Source organism: Amblyomma americanum, chromosome 4, assembly GCF_052857255.1.
Source record: "Amblyomma americanum isolate KBUSLIRL-KWMA chromosome 4, ASM5285725v1, whole genome shotgun sequence".
NCBI classification, from domain to species: domain Eukaryota; kingdom Metazoa; phylum Arthropoda; class Arachnida; order Ixodida; family Ixodidae; genus Amblyomma; species Amblyomma americanum.
The window spans coordinates 64221928-64243802 of record NC_135500.1 but is presented as its reverse complement, the minus strand read 5'-3'; the positions used below and the strand labels follow the sequence as shown (position 1 = coordinate 64243802).

Genomic DNA, 21875 nt, shown 5'->3' with positions numbered 1-21875 from the left:
ATGTTCTCCGCTTCATCTATGTTTTTGCCTTGGATCGTAATGTTGATGGGGATCCTGTCTTCAGGTTTCTTGCTCCGCCGTACGATTAGGAGTTCTGATTTTGGTTGGGAACACTCGAGGCCGGCTCTCCTTGCCTCCAACTCAATCGTTTCAGCCGCTGCTTGGAGAGCTTCTTCAATTTGTCCATCGGGGCCGCGGTTCGTCCAGATAGTTATGTCGTCTGCGTACAGAGTGTGATGGATGTTTTGAATTGCGTTGAGCCTGTGTGGAAGCTGGATTAAAGCCAGATTAAAGAGAAAGGGCGACAAGACTGCTCCTTGTGGTGTCCCTCTGTTTCCGAGCCTGATTGGGGTGGATTTCAGTGGTCCAACGGTGATCTCCACCGTTCTATTTTCTAGGAAGGCTTTAACATAATTGTACGCCCGTTCGCCTGGGTTGAGGTCGGCTAGGTGTTTCAGAATGGTATTGTGTGACACGTTGTCGAATGCCTTTTTGAGATCGAGGCTCAATATTGCTCTTGTGTTCTTAATGGAGGGGTCGAGTATGTCACGTGATAGCTGGAGCATGACGTCTTGGGTGGAGAGTCCTCTTCTGAAGCCCACCATGGAGTGTGGCATGAGGTTGTGGTCTTCGGTGTAGTCCCGTAGTCTGTTCAGAACCACGTGCTCCATGAGTTTCCCGAGACAGGATGTGAGGGAAATGGGTCTTAGGTTGTCCACGTTGAGTTTCTTGTTGGGTTTTGGAATAAATGTCACTCGGGCATGTTTCCAGCTGCTGGGAATGATTCCTGTCTCCCAGCATACGTTGAAGTAATCTGTGACTGCAGTGACAGATTTCAGGTCCAGGTTACGGAGGACCTTATTCGTAATCAGATCTGGTCCTGCCGCTGAGGTTGTTCTAAGCTGGCCCAGCGCTGCCCAGACTTCTGCATCACTGAACGGCTCGTCCAGCAGCGGATTTGGTTGTCCCGAATACTGTGGGCTCGTTTCTCCGTCGTATGCGGTATTTGTTCCTGAGGAGGTCCAAGAAGTAGTGTTCGTCCCCGGGGTGTTGATAAATGACTTTAGCGAGCTGTCCTTGCGCAGCCGACTTGGACTGTGTGGGGTCGAGAAGGTGGCGGAGCAGGTGCCACGCCCTCTTACTACTCAGTTGTCCGTTCAGGCTGTCACAGGTTTGATACCATTGTTGCCGGGTAAGTTCTATCGCATATTGTTCAATTTCTCTTTCGAGTTGGGCGATTCGACTTCGTAGCCTTTTGTTGAGTCGCTGTCTCTTCCACCTCTTCATAAGACTATTTTTTGCCTCCCACATGTGTGCCAATCTTGAATCGAGGTTAGGTTGTGTGGCGTCTGTTATTTCGCTTGTGTGCGACTCTACATCCTTACATACTGATGTAACCCAATCTTGGATGTCTTCGATTTCAGTCGGAGCCGTTGGTCCCGTTCTGGGGCCTGTCTTTTTTGAGCCTTCGGTTGTTCTATGTCCATACCCGCACCTTCGGAAGGAGGGAGGGATTGAGACCTGTTATTAGCGGTTGTCGCGCTTTCAATGTGGCGTTGGGTTTGCGTGAGGCTCGCGAGTTTACTGCCTAGCTCACTGATCTGGGACTGCATGCGTTCTATTAAAATGGCTTGCTCCCTCACCTGATTGCGAAGTGCCTGCTTCTCCGGATCTTCCTGCCACTTGAGAGCCTTTTCTTCTGGCTTTGTCCTGGGGTTCTTGGGGTCCCGCTTCCGGCTGGACGATGGTAGGTCCTGTCGAAGGTTTTGCGACTGGCTGCGTCGTGTAGCAGACTTGCTTCTACTTCGTGGCAGCGGCGGGAAGGACTCCTCCCTCTCGTCGCCTAGGGTCAGCGTCTCTTTCTGTCGGGTTCTGTCCCTCGATTGGCGTCCGAAGGTGTCGCTCTGCCCGGCGTTCCTGGCCAGGTCGGGTTTCTGGGTGGCTTGCTGCTTGACGAATTTGAACTTGCAGCTGGTGCTCCCGGTTCTGTGCGCCCCCGTGCAGACGATGCAAACGGGGACGCAGGTTGGTGGTTGTCCCTCATGTGGTGGGGGGTGCTCTTCTCTGCACCTGACGCAGCGGGTTCGTTTTGTTTGCGGGCAGACGTCTTGTCGGTGCCGTCTTGCGGCAGTTGAAGCAGGCCTCTACTCGGTTGAGAAAGAGGACCACTTTATGTCTTGTGCCGGGGTATCGGAGTAGTCGGGGGAGCTCCGTTCCGGCTACCGTAATAATTATATGATTTGTTCTCCTATACCGTCTTGCCGATAGGATAGTCCAGTCGGGGTTGTAGGTGATGTAGTTATGAACAAGCTGCGCGTCCGTTTCGCCTCAATACTCGTTGTGGATGAGGCCTTTTACCGAGAGATCCGGGGAAGGCGCGTAAGCTTTGATGGGGTACTGCTTTTCCCCCATGACGAACGCTTGCAGGTTGAGGTAAGCGTTCGCACGTTTCTCGTTGGGCGTGCTTATCGTGAAGGTGTGGTTTACTGGGTGTTTCTGAAGAATATCTTCGGTAAGGGTGTTGTCGTCGGTAATCTTGGCGGCTTGACGAAACGCTTCGAGCAGTAGCGCTCCGCCATGGGTGGGAAGGTCAAGGGGAGACAGCTGTCTGATTACAATTTTGTAATGCTCTGCCGGTAGCCTCGGGATCGGGGGTCTTCTTCTATGGGGAGGCCTAGGCTTCCTATGGGTAGAGTCAAGGGGCTTGCCTTTCTTCGCGTAGCCTTGGGCGCCAGTAATGGCGGAGGCCTCGTCCCCAACGCCGGGCTTCCCGATGGCGTCTCGGCCCGGCGCCGAGCGTCCGTCTTCTTTGTCGACGCCGCGCCGGCGGAATCGTTGCTGGTTCTTGAGTGCCATGGAGGTCCATGTTCCGTCGTTCAAATCATGTTCTGTGATCGGTTCACCCTCGACGGTGACTTCCATGTTGCAGACGTGTCAGCTCCCTCCGGGGAGCCGAGGTCGTCGGGAGTGGTTACCGCCAGGCGGCCGTACTCGTGCTAGGCCTATTAGGCCTAGCGGCGGAAAAAACGTGGTCGACGCAAAATGCGTCGAAAAATAGGCACACGAGCACTTGCACGCAAACACCGGTCGTCCTCGTGGTCCGGACGAGGTCCTGAAGGCGTGAGTAAAGGTTTCAGCAGCCGGTCGAGGGCTATTCCGCGGGTGGTAGCCGTAATCCTCGGAGCTCATGCGAAACGCGTCCGCACGCTCTCGCAACGCGGCGAAAAAAAAAACTGCAGTCGTCTGCGCGCAAAATTTTCGTCGAGGCGAGCGGGAGAGCGGATTTGCGAAGCTGCGCCGCCTGGCGGACTGCGAGAGAACCAATATTCCTTCTCGGAGCTGAGGTAGGTCTCACAGTACCCCAGATGGCGTAGCCTGTCAAACCTGCTGCTCCGCTCACCTAGAAAAAATTCTCCGCACAGACGCCTTCAGTTTTTCGCCGATTACGGACAATTTAGGCTTGTTCCGGTGTTTAAATTATTTATTGAAAAACACAGACTATCATAAGCTACCTTATGGTCTGTGCTTGAGCCCGAACAGGCAAGTAGTTTGCGCAGGATAAATTTTTACAATCCAGACAGACAAATAGGGAACGCACTGCATAATTACGCCGTACACTAACAAGCCTTAGTAGAGTATAATTTTAGATGACAGCCTCATCTAACATATGTTCACATTTATATATTCGAACATATTTTAACGCGATAGCGTTAAAGGCCCCGTTACTCAGAAAATCCTGCATCGGCTTTGTAGGCGTCGACGTTGTGAGCGAAAAATCACGAGCATGACTCTGGCAGGTAGCGCCCAGAGAGCAAGCTAGGTCTCCTGACCTTGTGGCGTCATCACAACCTGCCCACCAGATTGTGGGCAAACTGTGCAACCTGGGCCGCACAGTGCCCACTGCTGGGAGTAGCTACCATCGCGGGACAGGGGCGAATATTTTAATCGCTGCACTGCGCCAGGAGGGGTAACAAGTGGACTTTGTTGGATCTATTATTGTAAAGTAGAGAATGACCAATTCTGCATATATGGGAATTAACAGATACTGCGCCATTTCCTTTCCCCCAGAACCAATTATTATTATTATTATTATTATTATTATTATTATTATTATTATTATTATTAACCCATTGCTCTATCGCGTCATACCCTTATGGCGGAGCTTAGGTGTCCCCTCAAATTCTTATTGCGTATCATGAAAGGTCACGGGACGATCACAAACTTCATTGTGAAATGTTTTCAGACCAGTGTGCAACATCACTACAAGTATATTGTGTCATACGGACCATATGTTTTATTTTTATGTTTTGTTGTTATATCTGTACGTGTGAATCACAGTAATTGACCGACTCCCCCCTGTAATGTTCAACCTTGGGGGCTTTATTAAATCACAATACGAGATGCATCAAATGAAACTTATAAATAGCTACCCGTCGTTCAGATGTAAGTTTGCAAAGACACATTCTACTCATTCCAAGCCACTTGAAGCCGCCGCGTTGGGTCACTATAGTTACAGTGCTCGGCTGCGGACCCGACATACGCGGGTTCGATCCCGGCCGCGGCGGTCGCATTTCGATGGAGGTGAAATGCAATAAGCCCATGGAGGGCTATGTAAATGCCCGTGAAAGAAGCCCAGTTGGTCGGAGTTATAAGGAGCTCTGTACTAAGGCGTCCCCATAGCCTGAGTGACCTCGGGACGTTGAGCCCTATAAAAGCAAACAAGCAAATGGATGTTAAGCTAACTGTCCCGCAAGGATCGATACTAGGCCCGTTACATTTACAGCGACAGCTGTTAAGCGTCTTTTTATGGGTCGTCGTTGTAGTAGTAGTAGTACTGTGTACTGGTCGTTGGCGTAACCGGTCGTTGGCATTTCCATGGGAATCACTCGTATACGGTGGTGACCGTGCGAAGAAGGAGGGCATAACGACTACGTAAGAATGTGTAACCGGAGGGTGGTTGCCACGGGAATTATCCGGGGTGTGGTTACTACGGAAGAAGGGAGAGTAAGGCAAGAGCGGAGACCGGAAGATGGTTACCGTGGAAGCAGGAGGGTATGGCGGGAGCACTGGAAAGCGTAACTGTAGGGTGGTTACCGAGGAAGGAGGAATTTGTCGGAAGCGCAAGGCGCAACCAGACGGGGGCTGTCGCGGGAACCACCCGGTGGTAGTTGCCTCGTAAGGAGGAGGGTTACCGTGGAAAGAGGAGGGCATGGCGAGAGCGTAGGAATGTCCAAACGGAGGGTCGCTACGAAGGGAACCATCCAGAGGGTGGTTAGCGTGGAAGGAGAAGCGCATGGTATGGCGACAGCGGAAGAATGTAGCACGGTCCACCTGTGGCGGTTGGTGCGAAGCGCGCTGCCTGAGGAGGAGGGCACCGGCTAGAGGAAAACTGATCCAGTGACTCTAGCATCGGTGGCGCCGCGCCGTGAGTGGCGGACTGGAGAGGACAGTCAGTCGAAAAACGAGTATATGTGCAAAAGCGAAAACAGAGCTCTGGAACTATACAGATATGAAGCCGCTCTCGTATTCCCTCTCTAAACATATACCAAAATATCATTACCTTAACAGCTGTCGCTGAATCTCGCGTTAGACAGCGCTAACCGTAAAGCCTGTCCCCGCAAAAGTCTTTTTTTTTCACGAAGACAAAACAGACGGTTCTCGCCGCACACAACACAAAATCATGTTGCTTTAGCACGATTGTCGGCACTAGCGAACTTTTCACACAAGGCTGAGCGCAAACGCACCAGTGCATCTTTTATACAAACTAAAATTACTATCTGATAAAAAAATCCCAAGCGCACATCAGCCTGCAGTTATATGGCCTTGAGTATGATCTACACCTCTAAAACTTAGAGACTGATGGGCGCATAATCAGAACTCATAGGGCCGCCGCGGTGCCTCACTGCTTATGGCGCTCACCTGCTAAAGCGGGTTCAACCCCGGCCGCGGCTGCCGAATTTCGATGGAGGCGAAATTCTAGAGGCTCGCGTACTGTACGTTGTCAGTGCAGGTTAAAGAACCCCAGGTGGTGGAAATATCCGAAGCCCTTCACTGCGACGCCCTTCATAGCCTTATTCGCTTTGGAACGTTAAACCTCCATAAACCAATTTCAACAGCTCACAGGTCGGCGGGTCGCTCTTACTTCTAGTGAATACCTATGCGTCGGCCGCGTGACCTGTACATTTGAGCTGGCTCGGGTCGCGGTCCCAGCTCCTCATTTTTCGTGCCCCAGAATGAGGAGAATTTCGGATGATCTCGTCGAGGATAGCACCGTTCAGGGCGTTGGCGGGAGGGCTTGTCACTGGACAATTGTTCTGAGTTGATGAACGGTTATTTACTCGCGTACGCTTGAGTTCTCTCGCGTGCCCCGAGTTTTGGTTTTCGCCACCCATTCCCATTTCTAGTTTGTTCGGATGCACAATTTTTTCGTCCTTGAACTCTATTCCTCTTACCGTGCAAGTTTTTCAGCAATGCGAAAAGGGTTTCTGATTCAACTCTCAAGTGTACCTTGTCACCAACGTTGAGTGTACTCTCAGGGCTGCTTTTTGTCGAAACGAGTTTTACGCTTCGCAGCAGCTCTCTTTAGTGCCTCTGACGTGATTTTGTGAGATCGGGAAAGTCGTAGGGATAGCTCTGCCCGATAGTCCTTCTAAAGACCCGTAACGGGTTCCTGTTGTTCCGGTAGCCGTGCCCTGGATCGTTGTGTCACGCCCGTGGAGGAGGAAAAAGGGTGGTTTGTTGGCTCCCTCTTGGACCGAAGTATTGTAGGCGAATACAGCGAGTGGTATCCACTGATCCCAGTCGCGCTGGTCATGTGCAACGTAATGAGACATCTTTACTAATCTCTGGTTTAATCTCTCCACGGCCACATACACTCCGGCTGATACGCGGCAGTCTTCAGTTTGGTGACGCCTAATAACTCGTACACCTCCTCCATCACTCGAGAGAGTTCAGTTCAGAAGTTTCGCAGGCACCCCGTGTCTTAGAAATATACCCTCTTTGAAGGTGGGGGCTACTGTTTCTGCTCTCCGGTCGGTTGACGGGAAAGCCTGTGCGTAACGATTCAGGTGATCGACAAACACTATTATGTTTTTGTGGCCAGCCGTAGTAGTCGGAAGGGGGTCTACTATGTCCAATTATGAACACTGAAATGGCCTGGATAGTTAATCTAATACATGGGTGCGCGATTTATGCTTTTAGGTGGTTTGTGGATAGCACAAGAGTGGCACCGTCGTCAGTACTGGAGCACTTTCCTCCTTCCAGGCCACAAGCAATCTTTGCTTAGCCTCTGGCGCGTTTTGCGTGCCCCTTGGCGGCCTGCACATGTCGCGTCGTGATGAAACCGTAAAACTTCGCCTTTAACAGAGTTTGGAACCACTAAGAGCCCCGTCGATTCGTCTCTTTTGCCTCTTTATCATGAGTAGATCGCCATCGTCCTTTAAGTACTGTCCACTGTCACTCTAGGCCTCGAGGGAGTTTATGCTCTGCAGTTCTGGGTCGTTTTGTTGTTCTCGCTTGATTCGAGCTTCTTCTACTGTCGGTGGGAACATCTAAATCAGGCGCAGGTCGCCCAGCTACACGCGTCTGCATTTTGATTTGTTTTTTTCCTGCCCTGTGAACGATTTCATAGTGAAAAGCAGGTTCTACCTTGCCATTCAGAGCTAAGATAGCGAGCGATCGTGAGCCACGTGAGAGTTTGGCAGTCCTTTACGATACGGAAGTGGCGTCCGTATGCCACAGGGTGCTCTTTTCCTTCGAATTCCAGGGATAACACTGCTCCAACTGTAACTTTGGAAGCTTCCGTCACTATCGTGAATGCTCTGTTAAAATCAGGGAACCTCAGTAACGGCGCTTCGGTCAGTTAGCGTTTCATGGCCGTGAAAGAGGCTTCCTCTTCCTTGCCCACCTAAATGGCTCATTCGTGGTTAGCTCCGTTAAAGGCCGCGCTTATTTTGCAGAGTTAGGGATGTGCCGTTGGTAATACGATAAACGCCTCAAAAATCGCCTTACTTTGGGGTTTTCTTTCTTGTTCGGGGTAGTCTTGAACGCACTGCACCTTTGACGGATCTGGGCGTCCGCCTTCAGCTGACACAATCTCTACTAGATACTTTACTTCGGGCAAAAAAATTGGCTCTTTGACGTCTTTAATTTAATGCCTGCCGCTTGAACCCTCTGAGCATGTTGCTTATGTCAGTCAGGTGATCCTCGAAAGTGCTACTGTAGATGATATTGCCATCCAAATACACCTGACTGACATTCCCTAGAAGCCCTGCCAGAATGGCATCTGTGGTGCGTTGCCATGTAGCAGCGCTGTTCACTAGGCCCATAGGCGTGCGCGCCACTGGTAATGCCCAAGAGGAATGATAAATGCGGTCTTCTCCTTGTAGTGCTTGTGCATTTCAGTCTGCCAATACCCGGAGGCTATATCGATGACATTAAAGTAGTTTGCACAGCCGAGTTCTGACATCGTCCCTGCAATGTTTGGTAGCGGTTAAGGGTCACCGCGAGTGACGCGGTTCAAATCGCGGTAGTCAATAACGAACCGGTACGAACCGTCAGGTTTCTTGACCAGGCGTCCCGCAAGGAGGTCTCGAGTGCTCGACGATGCCTTTGTCAAGGAGCTCATTCACCTGCTGCTACATCTCCTCTCTCTTCGAAAACGGAACCCTATACGTTCTGCGGTAGACTGGGGCCGCGTCGCGTGTCGGAATTCTGTGCTTTGTGACTTCACAGTGGCCTATGTCTGTGCCATCAGTAGAGAATGTTGATCGATATTTGACATTAGGTCCTCAAGCCGCGATTTCTCGGGTTCGGTGATATGTGACAAAACAAACTGCCTTTATGGTCGGCCGTGTCAGCGCGTCCGTAAGCCGTCTTTTTTTTTCAGGTAGGGATTCTGTTGCCACCGCTGGTACACGAGAGCGCCTATCAGCTTATCACATGGCAGCCGTATCACCTGAAGCGCTGTTTTCGCCACGCTCACTGGAACTAGGCCGCCGTCTGAGGCTATGACTAAGGGGCAGACAGCCGTGATTTCGGATGTTTCCACGATGTCGTCTTCTAACGCAGTTTGGACTTCACCTTTGCTATCAGGATGCACTCACTGAGCGGCCTTACTTGAGATCCACTCAACCTGACGGACGTTTCTCGGTGCCGTTACTCCCCAGTGCAGCATAGGTATTTCTACCCCGTCGGCATGCAAAACTCCCTTGCTTAGTAACACGTCTATCTGGAAATCGGACAGTAAGTCTTGTCCCATCAGCCCAGCAACTGGCAACGCGGCACTATTTTTAAACACAAAAAAAAATGCTACAAAATGCCGTTCTCCTAGTGTTTTGGGTACCTCGCCGCAAGCGACTGTCTCGAGCACGTTCCGCGTGATTCCGAAAAGTTTTCTAATCCATTATATGAGTTTTATGTCCGCAGCCGGGGAGTGCCTCCTCCAGAGCGGTTCCTTTAAAAGACTAACTTTTGAGCCTGTGTCGACAAGGTAGTTTAACCCGGTCCCATTTATGCAGCACCCTATAATCAGGCTCGTTTCGTCACGAATGTGTACCGTGACACTTTCAACGCCCCTCAAACTTTTCCTTCACGGAATGGTCTAGAAAGGGGGCGCGCCTGTTTTCCCTGGTTGTACCGGGAATCACGTGCGGGCCAAAAACATGAAAGCTATCTCTGTACTCGCCTCTCTTTTCACCTTCTGTGCACGCCTGCACGCTTCGAAGATATATCTCGCGCCTCTTTACTGCATTTTCTTTTCTTTCTTATTTTATAGACACCTCGATAGCTTCAGCTAAAGTTTGGGGGTCACGTGAGAGCGGGAATCGCCTGACCGGGTCGCGCAGGCCGTTAAGAAACTGCGTCTTTAACTGCCCGTTCAAAATTTCCCTACCCGATTCTTCAGTGGCGCTAGCGTGCGAGCCTCCTTCGGGGTCTAATGTGGCGCTGCTCAGTTTACGCAACTGACTCGCGAACGTCTCCGCATCCTCTCCCACGCTTTGTTTGGCCGACAAGAATTTCTGAAGTTTAACACACTTCGGCTCCGGGTCAAACCTTTTTCTCGCTAGCAATTTGAAGTTGCTCAGTTTTGTCGAGGAAGCTACGGCCTCATCGTGCCATGCAAAGTTGTACGCTGCTCCGAGCATTTTGTAGCGTGCGATCCCTATCAGCTGCGCATACGTCCGTCCGCCGAGTTTCCCGACTTGCTCTAGCATGTTGAGGAAATCCTCTACACTCGCCCCGTTACCATCCCTAGTAAAGGCAGGAATCATTCCCCCTAGAGCCATAACACTCGTCTCCAACACGCTCGCTTGAACTCGTCAGCCATTGTGTCTAGTTTCCCCTCTGACCTGAGGGTGAAGTCAACTCTGCGATTTCACTTACGTGGATCCCACCGCTGCCGCCATATGTGACACCGTCAATTGGGATCACGCATTTGTACGCTCGGCTCCACGTAGAGTGAGAGGAAAAGAGGCACAGGATGCGCAAACAAGGAAACAAGTTTATTCACAAAATAACTAGTCGGGCTAGTGATGCCCTTCCGGGTCACCCAAGAGAGCGGAGGCTCTGCTGGCAAGTCCTTCGCAGCCGATGCACACACGAAGCGATGTTTCCTTCGGTGAAGGCTGAGGGAGTCTGCCGCAGTAGCGGTGGGGTAGCGAAGCAATTGATGAGCGGCACGGGCACGTAGGTCAGGTACGTAGGACTCTACCGTTTCTCGATCATACTCGGCTTCGGGGTGTAAGGTGTTTGCTCTCGGATCTCTCCTATGGCGAGTCTTTCCTTCAATTCAAAGCGTAATGAGCGGGGAAGACCTCTCCGGTGTTCTGTTCTTTCTCCCTTTTTATCCCTCCGTCGTGGGTCATTGTTCTCTCTCTCTAACAACCGGCCAGCGTGGATCTGTCGATGAGACAGTTTCTCTCCAGCGTGTATCTGTCAACACGGAAGCTTCCCTCTCGCACCGGCTTCGCTGCCCAGGCGTGACGTAGCATTCCCACAGCGGTCCTGGAATGCGGGCGGGTCCCGCATTCCAGAGGTTGATCGCGCACACGCGGGTTCCTCAGGGCTGTTGCCCCTCACACGGCATACACTTCAAATCGGTTACCCACGTCACACCGTCGGGTCAGTTCTTTCTTTTGCGCGTGAACATTACCAGAATGAAAAGGATACGTGCTAAAACCATGTTTGCAGACGACACTGGTCAGTTTTCTACAGGTAAGATATTGCATGTCATTGATCAATCGGCGAATTTTAATTTAGGTGAATTATGCATAAAAACAAGGTATGTAGTGTTTAAGCTAATTAATAAACATGGAAAATAGTTCACTTAAATACAGCGGACAAAAAACATGGAACCACTACTTGTGCAAGTTTCTTGAGGTATGGTTTAGTGAAGACTTGTTTTGGACTCTTGATGTCAACCACCTTATCTCCGAGCTAGTGACGTCGGTCGAGTGTCTGAGAAAAACAGCCTTCCTTCTACCCCTGGTGAAGGCAAGCACTCATTATTCGTTGTTATATTGTAAACCGCTCTATGGTATTCTAGTCTGGGCAACAAGGACGAATGGGAACTATGACAGACTACAAATGTTGCAAAAACGCTTTCTCCATATTTTTGGAACTATACCGGGCCTATTAGACTGTTGCAGACTCAACCACTCTGTCTCAAGCTTGATGTTTTACCAGCAAAAAAAGTGTACTTTTGAAGATTAGCGCAGCAAATATAGAAAAAAAACCGCATCTATATCGGCGGCAGGCTTCACATTATTTACACACCTGTATTAGTACACTATGACGTTCGTAGCCCCAGACCTAGAAATATAAAAGTGAGGCCAAATTGCCGTAAACGAGATCTGGCATGTCAAGTAATAGATATTTTAAATCAATGTGCTTGCTGTTTGGATTTCAGTTTGCCCCCAAGAGCGTTAAGCGGGAATGTCAGTTAATTTTACTATCTGCTGAAACCATGGGCCAACACTGCTAAATGTATTTTCCTATTCATCATACCAGTGTGAACTTAATGACTATTAGCCACATTTTGCGGAATGTGAGCGAATGCTATACGTGGTCAAACAAAATTACGAGGAGCATTTAGGTCTGCTTATGCGGAAGAATGCGAAAGCATGGAGCTGTTTAGAACGCGGGTTTTTTTCCTCGACGCCTTACGCGTTACATTTATTTTTTATTTTAGTTTTTTCGCCCACGTGCTATGTCGACATCTGTGGCTGTTTTGACATCCAGATGCAATGTCGACGTCCGTGCCTTTTGTGACACCCCGAAATAATTTTCGCGCTTAGTTAAGTAATTATAATTCATCAACCAAACTTTTCGAACAGCAAGATCTCATCACGCATTGTTTAAGAAAAAGGTTTGCACATTTTTCTTGACAGAACGACATAATGGGGCGGAGAAACTTTTGTTGACACGAATTGTGACGTCAAAGTATAATTTTCGTGTTTTATTATATAACTTATTACAATTCATCAACCAAATTTTTTCACACAAGAAGATCTCATCACGCTCTATGTGACGCAATTATTTCCGCATTTATCTTTATGGGACGACACAATCGTGCGGTGAAGGTTTGGCTGATGCGACGTAGCAATCTAATGCTTTCGCATTAATAAAGAAGTAAAACTAAGCCACTCCGGTCCATAGTTGTGAAGCAAATAGAATGGTGATGTTTGTAATATATGTGTGAATTGTTATTGTGTGGTTCCGTTCTTTAGAATTTCTTGATATGAAGGGTTGTACTTGTCCTCTGGTGCAATGCTGCACGATGTTGCTCTTGTTACGGGGCAGAGACCTCGTCGCAAGCAGTTGTAATTTCCTGCTAATTAAACTGATTGACTCGCTGACAAATACTACAAAGCGGGATACTAAAAAACGCGTTCGTGAAGGCTGAACCACGTGGAGAGACTTTCCTGCGAAAGGCTGGCGACTCGGCGGCTGGTCCCGCTGATCTAGCCGGGCTAGATATGCTCCCCGGGCAATCAGCCGCTTGCCGGAAGCGGCCAATGCAGGTTGTAAGCACGGACCAATCAGGGCGCGACCGCGTCTGACTTCCGCCCACTTCTACATGCCACTCTACTTTCGGGCAACATGGCCCGTCGAAGCGGGGCCTCTCGGTTCTCCACCAACTTGTCGTCGCCGCTACACTGTGCCTCACGTTGACGACAAATAAAAGGCACACGAAGCTTTCAGTTTCTCTGAAGATGCCCGCGCCGCAAAATTTTAGCGATGGAACGCGCCAGATTTTCAGAATGCTTCTGGATTTTCAGAGCAGCTAGGCTTCGTCAGTACGCGTCGTTGACGTCATAGAGTGCGGGAGGTTCAAATATTTGAACGATTTTCGTCCGAAAAAAAAAAAAGATCACAAAGAATAATTCCTGCTTTTTATCACCATTGAATAAATATAATGGCTTAAATCTATGAGCAAAACGGTTCTTATCAACATTTTACTCAGTGTATTGAGTCAAGCCGCTTTCTAGCAGCACTGAAATCACGGTGGGAGCGGTCTGGCGGCAACCTCCTGTTCTTCGCCGGTGGTGCATGCCGCGCGAAACTCGCCGTGAAAGTTCGCTCCATGTGGGTCGCCCTTTACGATGTTCCCCGTTCCTCCACATAGTGCGGTGGGGCTAAATGTTTTGCTAGTGTTTCTGATATTTTTAACAAGTCCATGGATGAATATTTTCCGCCAGTTCTGAAGGAAATGTGAAAGAATTGTTAAGAAATGAACAGCACAGTTTCGGTTAAGGTTTAGCGAAATTTTTTGGCATCGGTACATTCAGTGCTCTAGAGTTCTTTTTGCTTTGTTTTGAACGTACCTACCAACTTCTGTCGTGTTCTCTATTCATTGTAATTGTTCCCCTTGTTCATGAGCTTATGGATAGCTGTGCTTTTAAAGCTCCATGAATATCGCAAGCAACGGTCATACAAAACGGGAAAAGGCTTAGACAGGCCTCGTTTTGTTAGATTTCACTTGAGGGTGAGAATAAATTTACTATTACTAAAACATGCTACATAATATGGCTGTTGTAGTAACTACAGCATTTCTAAAGAAATGATTTTTAAGTACTTTGCTGTTTCTGACAACTTCGGTTGTGAACAGCTTGAAACAGCTGGCAAGAACATGCCTCAGAATTTTAGAGGTAATTTACACTTCCTCTCTATTGGGCTGGGTTACTTCTGTTGTAAGGCGGGGGTTCATTTAAAAGAGCTGGGAGGAAGGGAGCGGCGGCGAGAACAATCCGAGGGCAACCAGGTCGGGCACAGACACACGTGGCGATAGCAATACGGCTGACGCGCAGGGCCATCTTCTTCGTTTTCACGGGTCATCTGCCTTGTCTGCGTCACCATCATCTTCACACTGTCAATTTGAAAATGTTATTCTTTAGTATATGCTTTTGCAAAGTTTGCGCTCTGGCAGTCTTTTTGTTAAGCTCGGAGGCATTTATCTAAAATAGAAGTAAGCTGCAATGATTAATACTTTACCCTGCGTTTTAACTTAATTGCTAATCACTACAAAATGCATTGATATATCTTTTACGAATAATAGAACAATATTGCAGAAACTTGAAAAAAGCACAGAACAGCAAGCCTTTGGATGACAATAAAGAGAGAATTTTTAACGTTATAAAGTTTTGTAACGCTATTTTGCATCGCATGAAATTGTGGAAGCAATAAAAACGTGTTGCATTGTTGAAGTTTTGCTGCAGCAGGTGGAGAACGACGTGTCCGTTTTAGCTAACAGCAGGAGCAGCGGCTTTAGAAATAAGCACTTGGCCAGAAACTTGTTGCAAGGACCGCGCCACAGCCACGACCGGCGCACCACGAGGCAGGGGCTTGGCATTGCTGATAAAAGGCAATAAAACCTTCTTTAGCAGTGATGTTCCTGTAACCAACTCCGGTAGTTTCCAGATTGGCCAGTGTAGGCTGCATTGAAATCTTGACATGAAATTCTATAAATCAGCCCGAGGTATATTGAGCGCTCTAACTAGTGTCTAGCACGCGCGAATTTCTATGCACGTTGTTGTTGTCGTTGTTAGTGGGCATCTATGAATAAAAAATGGTTGTGGTTTATCTCTGGTTAAACCTGGAGTGACGCGATAGCTACATCTGGCCGAGTGGAACTCGCTCAATCGAACTGCTAAGTCAGTCTTTCGCCGCTACGTTTCGCTGGGCGTTCGTTCCTCATCTTAGTCCCTGGACGCGGATTCACTCTCTCCCCCACTCCTCCAACCCCCTCAATTTCGTCGGCGCGCCGCGCCGCGCCGCCAGCAGCTGCTCCGCGCCACGTGACCAGCCACGTGACAGCGTGGCGGCGCCGCCACGAAGCTCAAGGGGTGCCACGCTGAAGGCTCGAAATGCTAGCGTAATGTAGCTATCGCTACAAAATAACAATGAAAGGAAAGGGTGTTGCTAGCCGCGGCATCGGCCGTCGAAACCTGAAGCACCTGAACAGCGGCAAGTGTGAGAAAAAGCACGGGGAGACGGAAAGAAAGGGGGAGCAATAATAGCAAGAAAGGATAGGGATAGGATAGGACAGGGATAGGATAGCAAGAAAGGATAGGCCCGCATTATGCATTATGTACAAATACAGACTATGGAAATACATGCACGTGGCATGTTTGAACTTTGTAGTTGAGGATTGTTTCGCTTATAGCAATTGCGTACGCAATGGCGGCGCTCTTCAATTCCTTTTTCGATGCTGTGGGAGGGTTTGAAGATCGGTGTTGCTGAGTGTTTGGCTGTAGAAGCTACTTCTCAGGAGCCGTCGTTTCGTCCGCTCTTTTCTATCCTTTTCTGTGAAGAGGCGGTGCGCGGGTATGGAGAGCGCTGAGGCAACATAACGCTTGTGCCAGCCGGAAGCGTAGAGGCAAAGTTCGGTAGGTGTGGGCTTCCGGCAGACCGACGTCGGTAATATATAGGTATATGCTCCCCCAATTGGCGATGAAAATGCAACCAGGGATTGAAGAATAAATGTCTAGAGTATTGGAATTTAACCAGCATGTGATCATTTGAAGCCCCGTTTGGGTAATTATTTGGTAACATAGAAAGCGTGCGTCTATGCACCGAGAAGGGTCAACACTACCGCAGGGCTAACATTTTTCGATTCGCTCGTTCATTGCAGGAAAAACGGTCGCAGACTCCTGGTATTCAGAGATACGGAAATATAACTTCAATCGGGACAATCCCCCGAAGGGAGTGCTACATTTCACGCAGCTCGTGTGGAAGAACACTCGGCGTCTCGGAGTTGGCATCGCCAGGGCGAAAAGCGGCAAGCATTACATCTCAGCCGTGTACGATCCTCAAGGAAACTACGCAAACTCTTTCTTGAAGAACGTTTTTAGGCCCATTCGTGGGCCATTTTCGAGCGGACGGAGCTGTTAGTAACGGCCGCTCCTTTCAGCTTACATAACTGCAGCTAAGTTTTGGTATCGTGTGATCGTTATTGGAGTACTGCAAATAAAGGTAGTTTTGCAGTGTGGCCCTGCACTCGTTGGCATGGCCAGCGCTATACATGCATAAAGGAAATATTTCAAGTTTTGTTTATTTATTTCCAATACGTACAGATCATCCAAATAGGACATTAGGGTACGGAGGACTAGCAAATAGTTGCAGAAGCACTGTCAAGGAATGTAAACACATTCCGACAAAGCAGAAATGCAGCTGCCAACACTTTTTTACACATCGGAAATAGTGTACAATGCCTGTAAAGCACGCAATGTTACCTTTAACACGCAAAACTGTATAATGCATAGAAAAGGAGATAAGGGAAACAGTCACTGACTTACGGTACATGGTACGATTACCGGTCAGTTGGTGCCCGTAAATGTCTTTCAGGAGCTGCCGGAAAGCTATTCTCATATACTGTGACTATTCCGTTTGGCAGGCTACTCTAGCCATATGTGTTGCGGGAGGAAAAACCTGATTCGAATACGGATTTCCGAAAAGTTCGTGGCACATCTGTCTTTGCCATTGGAGACTAGTCGTTGTCCTAGTAGCCAATTAATTTGGACAGTAAGAAGGGCGATTTGGAACCGTTTTAGCTTTCTTAGACTATCGCTGCTGTTTCTGGCTGCCACTGGTTATTGTTTAGCTGCGGTCCTCGTTTAACTGCGCTAACTGAATCGGGCGCGCTCCCTTGGGTGGACGGCGCAGCAGAAGCCTTGTAATACCCCACCCGCCCATTGGCCAACGTGTCACGAGTCGCCCTATTATTCATTTCATTTGGTAGTGGCGTTGGTGGCGGCTAAAGCACCACCAAGTGGCCACACGGCAAACGACCCAAACAAAGAGGCCACGCCCCTTCCTATATACACAAATCTTGGAAAAAATTATAGGCAGTGTTAAGAGAGGCACAACTGTTCGGTCGCGACCATCGCGTACCGCGCTCCTCGCTCGTCAGCGGAACACGGTGGAGGCCTGAATGACTTCGGACGCATCAGCTGGTCAGGACTGGCCGCGTTGGTGCACACCGCCGAGTGCAATAAATATGGCCGCGTCTTGCTCACACAGGGTTAAAACATGAAGGAATCACAAAAATGCGCAGGAAACAAACTTTGTTATTTTTAAATTCATTATTTCGAATCCCAGCTTCACGGACAGCGTCTATATAATGCATACGCGTTGGCGCTTAGAACAGCTGATCGCAGGTGCGTTCTTTATTACTATATTCGGTAATGATTTTCAACTGTATGACTGATATCAATCGACTAGCGCACAGCAGATATAGTTCACCCAAAAGTGGTGAAACCCGCATGGCTCTCAATTCCTCACCTTACTTAACTGAATGGTAGCCCAATCATCGCGTTGCTTCTTCCTGGCACAGAAGTATGTTTTATGTTGTGTTGGGTTTAGCGGCGCACAACCATCTAAGGCTATCATGCGGCAAACTCAAGCTATAGAAAAATGTTTTGTGCATGATTTTACAAATAGGTGTAAATCAATGGTGTTATAAAGAGCCTAAAAACTCATTTCGTACTACCCACTGATGACAAAGGACAAAAATTTTAGACATGGTTAATAGTACAAGTTATCAAACGCGTCGGGTAACATCAGCTACCTTCTTGACTGGGCAAGGATCGCGACGCTCCCAACAATCAAATGAAGACCTCAGCCTACATTTTAGGAATGAGAAATTGGCTGAGGTGTGGTTAGAAAATTGTTTTTGTAATAAATGTATTATAGTGTATAGAATTTACAATTTCTTTAAAATAGCTGCCCTCTTTAAAATTTAAAACACGTGAAAAGTGTACAAGCACATCTTCACCTAAGAGCGATGCTGGATGGAACCTCATGTGTTCATTGTAAAAAAACTAATAATAATAGTTAATAATAATTGGTTTTTGGTGGAAAGGAAATGGCGCAGTATCTGTCTCATATATCGTTGGACACCTGAACCGCGCCGTAAGAGAAGGGATAAAGGAGGGAGTGAAAGAATAAAGGAAGAAGAGGTGCCGTAGTGGAGGGCTCCGGAATAATTTCGACCACCTGGGGATCTTTAACGTGCACTGACATCGCACAGCACAGCACACGGGCACGTGAGCGTTTTTCCTTCATAAAAACGCAGCCGCCGCGGTCGGGTTCGAACCCGGGAACTCCGGATCAGTAGCCAAGCGCCCTAACCACTGAGCCACCGCGGCGGGTAAAAAATAAGCGACTGCAAAATGCGTTTTCCTCACAGTTTCAAATTTTCTGCATGAAAATAAAGCATGGTTTACTATTAGCTCCTCTCCCCATAATTCCCATTGGGGCTTGTCTTGTTTTGTCAGCATGAAGTTATTTATGTGCGAGGTGCGTGTGTCCTATACGAAGACGGCAGGCAATCGCCTCCTTGAAACGTTCCTGGTTGGTGCAAGACTTCAACTGTCCTAAAAGTGGCTTTACAAAGTGTAGATTTTATTTGCCTCGTTGTTCCAAATGGACTGTCATTTTTTTCTTACTTTACGGTGTACTAGGTTGATGCAATCTTTAAAAGACATATTGACTTTTTTTATTTGTTTGCCATGAGCTTGAGCAGCGCATAAATCTGCTCTATCGTTGCCTTTAATTCCGACATGACTCGGGACCTAGCAGAGTTTCACGTTTTGTCCTTGCGCTGTAACTATTTTTATGTTCTGTGTGATGTCAACAAGTGGCGGAGTGATTGCATATCTAGAGGGAGAGTTGTACACCGAGGGAGTCTGTGTAAATAATACTGTGTGAGGTTCTCGTTTAATATTTTTGTACAGCTACACTGACGGCGTAACATTCGACAGTAGTGATGGATGCACACTGTGGAAGTCTCACTATTTCCTTCTCAATCCCTCGTACCACTGTGCTTCCAACGTACACATCCGCTTTGAACCATCAGTATAAAAGTTCGTGTAACCGCTGTATTTTTAATCGAATGCAAAAAATTCTTGTGTGACATGTTGTTGTGGAGTTTCCTTTCTACGAAACTGTGTAAGAGTGAAATGAGACTGTAGGAAAATTTTACCATGGAGGCAGTGGATGTCGTCTTGGAATATGCCAGGTAATGTATCAACTGCGCCGATGTTCTGGCACAGCTCTTGAAAACGTCAGAATAATGGCATGGTATTGCGGTTTGTTGTTTGCTTAACAGTGTTCTAGACGGACACTTGATAACTATCAGGCAATAGATATGTTTCGGTAGTGAACGGATATTTAGAATGTAGGAGCATGCGAACATGGCCATTCTGACCGTGAGTGACGGATCGTTGGTTTCTACACAAAGACTGCATCGGTGACGTCCTGCATGCGCCAGTTGAAAGATGCAAATCTAAAATGTGTACACGGTCTAGTCATTTCAAGTAAGACGGCCTTGCTGAAGCATATACTATACAATCATAGTATAGGCAGGATCTTAACACCGAGCGATAAACTTGTAGAAGGTTTGCCCTTTCAGAACCCCAGTGTTTGTGTGAAAGGCCTTTGAGTATGTTCAGAGATCGGGAAGCTTTCTTTTTCAACGCATTTGTGTGAGGCAGGAAGGTGACTCTTTATCAAAAGTTATGACAAGAACAGAAAGGGTATAAACTGCGCGAACAAGACGGGACGAGAGGCACACAAATCGACAGACAAAACGCAGACTTTCAACTGATTTTATTTGTTAAAAACACATTGTTAATAAGGCCAGAGAACATAAGAAAAAATAAGAAAAACACTATCACCATACACAACCAACACTATCAACGACTCTGTGGGCTGCTTACTGCGAAACGTAAGTCATTTCACTTCACGGAAGGCCCCAGTGAAGAGACTTGTGAACTTCCTGAGCGCCAACGACCTTTCAATAATAGAAGCGGACAAGGAGGGCGGCTTCGTTGTCCTGCCACAGGGAATGTTTGCTGAAAAAGCCCGGGAAGCTGTCTTGAAGAACTTTCATCCTATTGAATTCCAAGAGAAAATAGAGCTAAAGCAAGCTACCAGGCTCCTTAAGAAAATGAACCTTAGTTCTGTCGCGCTTTCGGTCTCAAAAGCCGAGAGGGACTCTTTGGAGATGTTTTTCACCGGCAAAACACACAAGATGGATTGCCCACTTCGCGCTATTATTTCGGAAAGGGGCAGCTGGCAACACAATGTGGGATCCTTTCCAAAACCACTGCTGGACAAACTTGCAGGCGGTGATCCTTACCTCATCCGCAGCTCGAAGGACCTGGTAAAAGTCCTGGAAGACGGAATTCCGTTATCTTCTACGGCCTTTTCCATCGACGTAGAAGATTTGTTTTACTCCGTGCCTCATGATGGTTTATTAAAAGCAATCAGAGACAGTATTGATGAACACGGCGAAGTTGACTTCCAGAATACTGCTGGCATTAGCACAGAGCAGTTCCTAGACCTTTTGCAGTTTTATCTTAACTCTACCGCTATCTTTCATGACGGGCAATTTTATTTTCATAAGTCTGGCATTTGTATCGGTTCTTCTGTAGCTCCTGTTTTGTGCGACATATTTTTGGCTTCCTTTGACAGGCGCCTGAAACTAGAGCTTTCAAAGCATCCGGTGTTCCATGTGTTTCGTTATGTTGACGACTATCTTGTGATATTAGATTACAGTACTAATCTTGACCTTGACAACACGGTTGCTAGCATTCTCGCCACCTTCTCCTCTGAGGGGCAAGGACTCCGTTTTACTCATGAAGTAACAAGGGACAACCGCATTCAGTATCTAGATTTAAAATTGCATTTTTCTGATGTTCATGTCTGCTGGGCTTACAGTCCGAGGTCCAACAAAAGCCTCCTACCTTATAAAAGGGCTCATTCGAAGTTAGTGAAGCGTAGAATTATCATGTCGTGTTGTTTGTCTGCCCTTCATAAGTCATGTGTTCACTCTCTTTCATCTAGTTTCCATAATCAAGTCAAGCGACTTGAATCCGCGGGCTACCCTCAGGAAGTAATTCGCAGCTCATGTGAGTGCCTTCTTCAGAGGATGAAAAAAACAATAAGGAAAGATCCAAGTGCAGACAGGACACCTCCCTTTGCCATGCCATATTTTCACTGCCTTTCCCACAGCATCAAGAAGGTGGCAGGCAAATATGGAATAAAAGTAGTGTTTTCAGCGCCTTGTAAGTTGAAAAAAGTTTGTCCCATGCTCTCGGAAGAGAAAAAAGAAACAAGATCGGAACGCAGGTCTTGCAAGAAGAATCATCAGACCAAGTTCACCAGGTGTGCCTCCGAGGTTATCTACCAGATACCTCTATCTTGCGGGTGGGTTTACATCGGCCAAACTGGCCGGTGCTTCAATGAGCGAGCCCTGGAACATAGACGATCGATGCACACCGGCACAGGCAGCAATCTGCCATTATACTGCAAAAACTGTGACAGCCGCAACTGCGTTCCCTACCTAGACAAAACTGCTTTCCTCTCCTATG

General features: G+C 48.0%; 1 protein-coding gene across 1 annotated transcript in view; it reads left to right on the top strand.

The window, feature by feature from the left end:
* Positions 1 to 21875, top strand: part of LOC144128001 (Golgi-associated plant pathogenesis-related protein 1-like) — a 137592-nt gene that overhangs the window by 73172 nt on the left and 42545 nt on the right. The window lies entirely within an intron of this gene.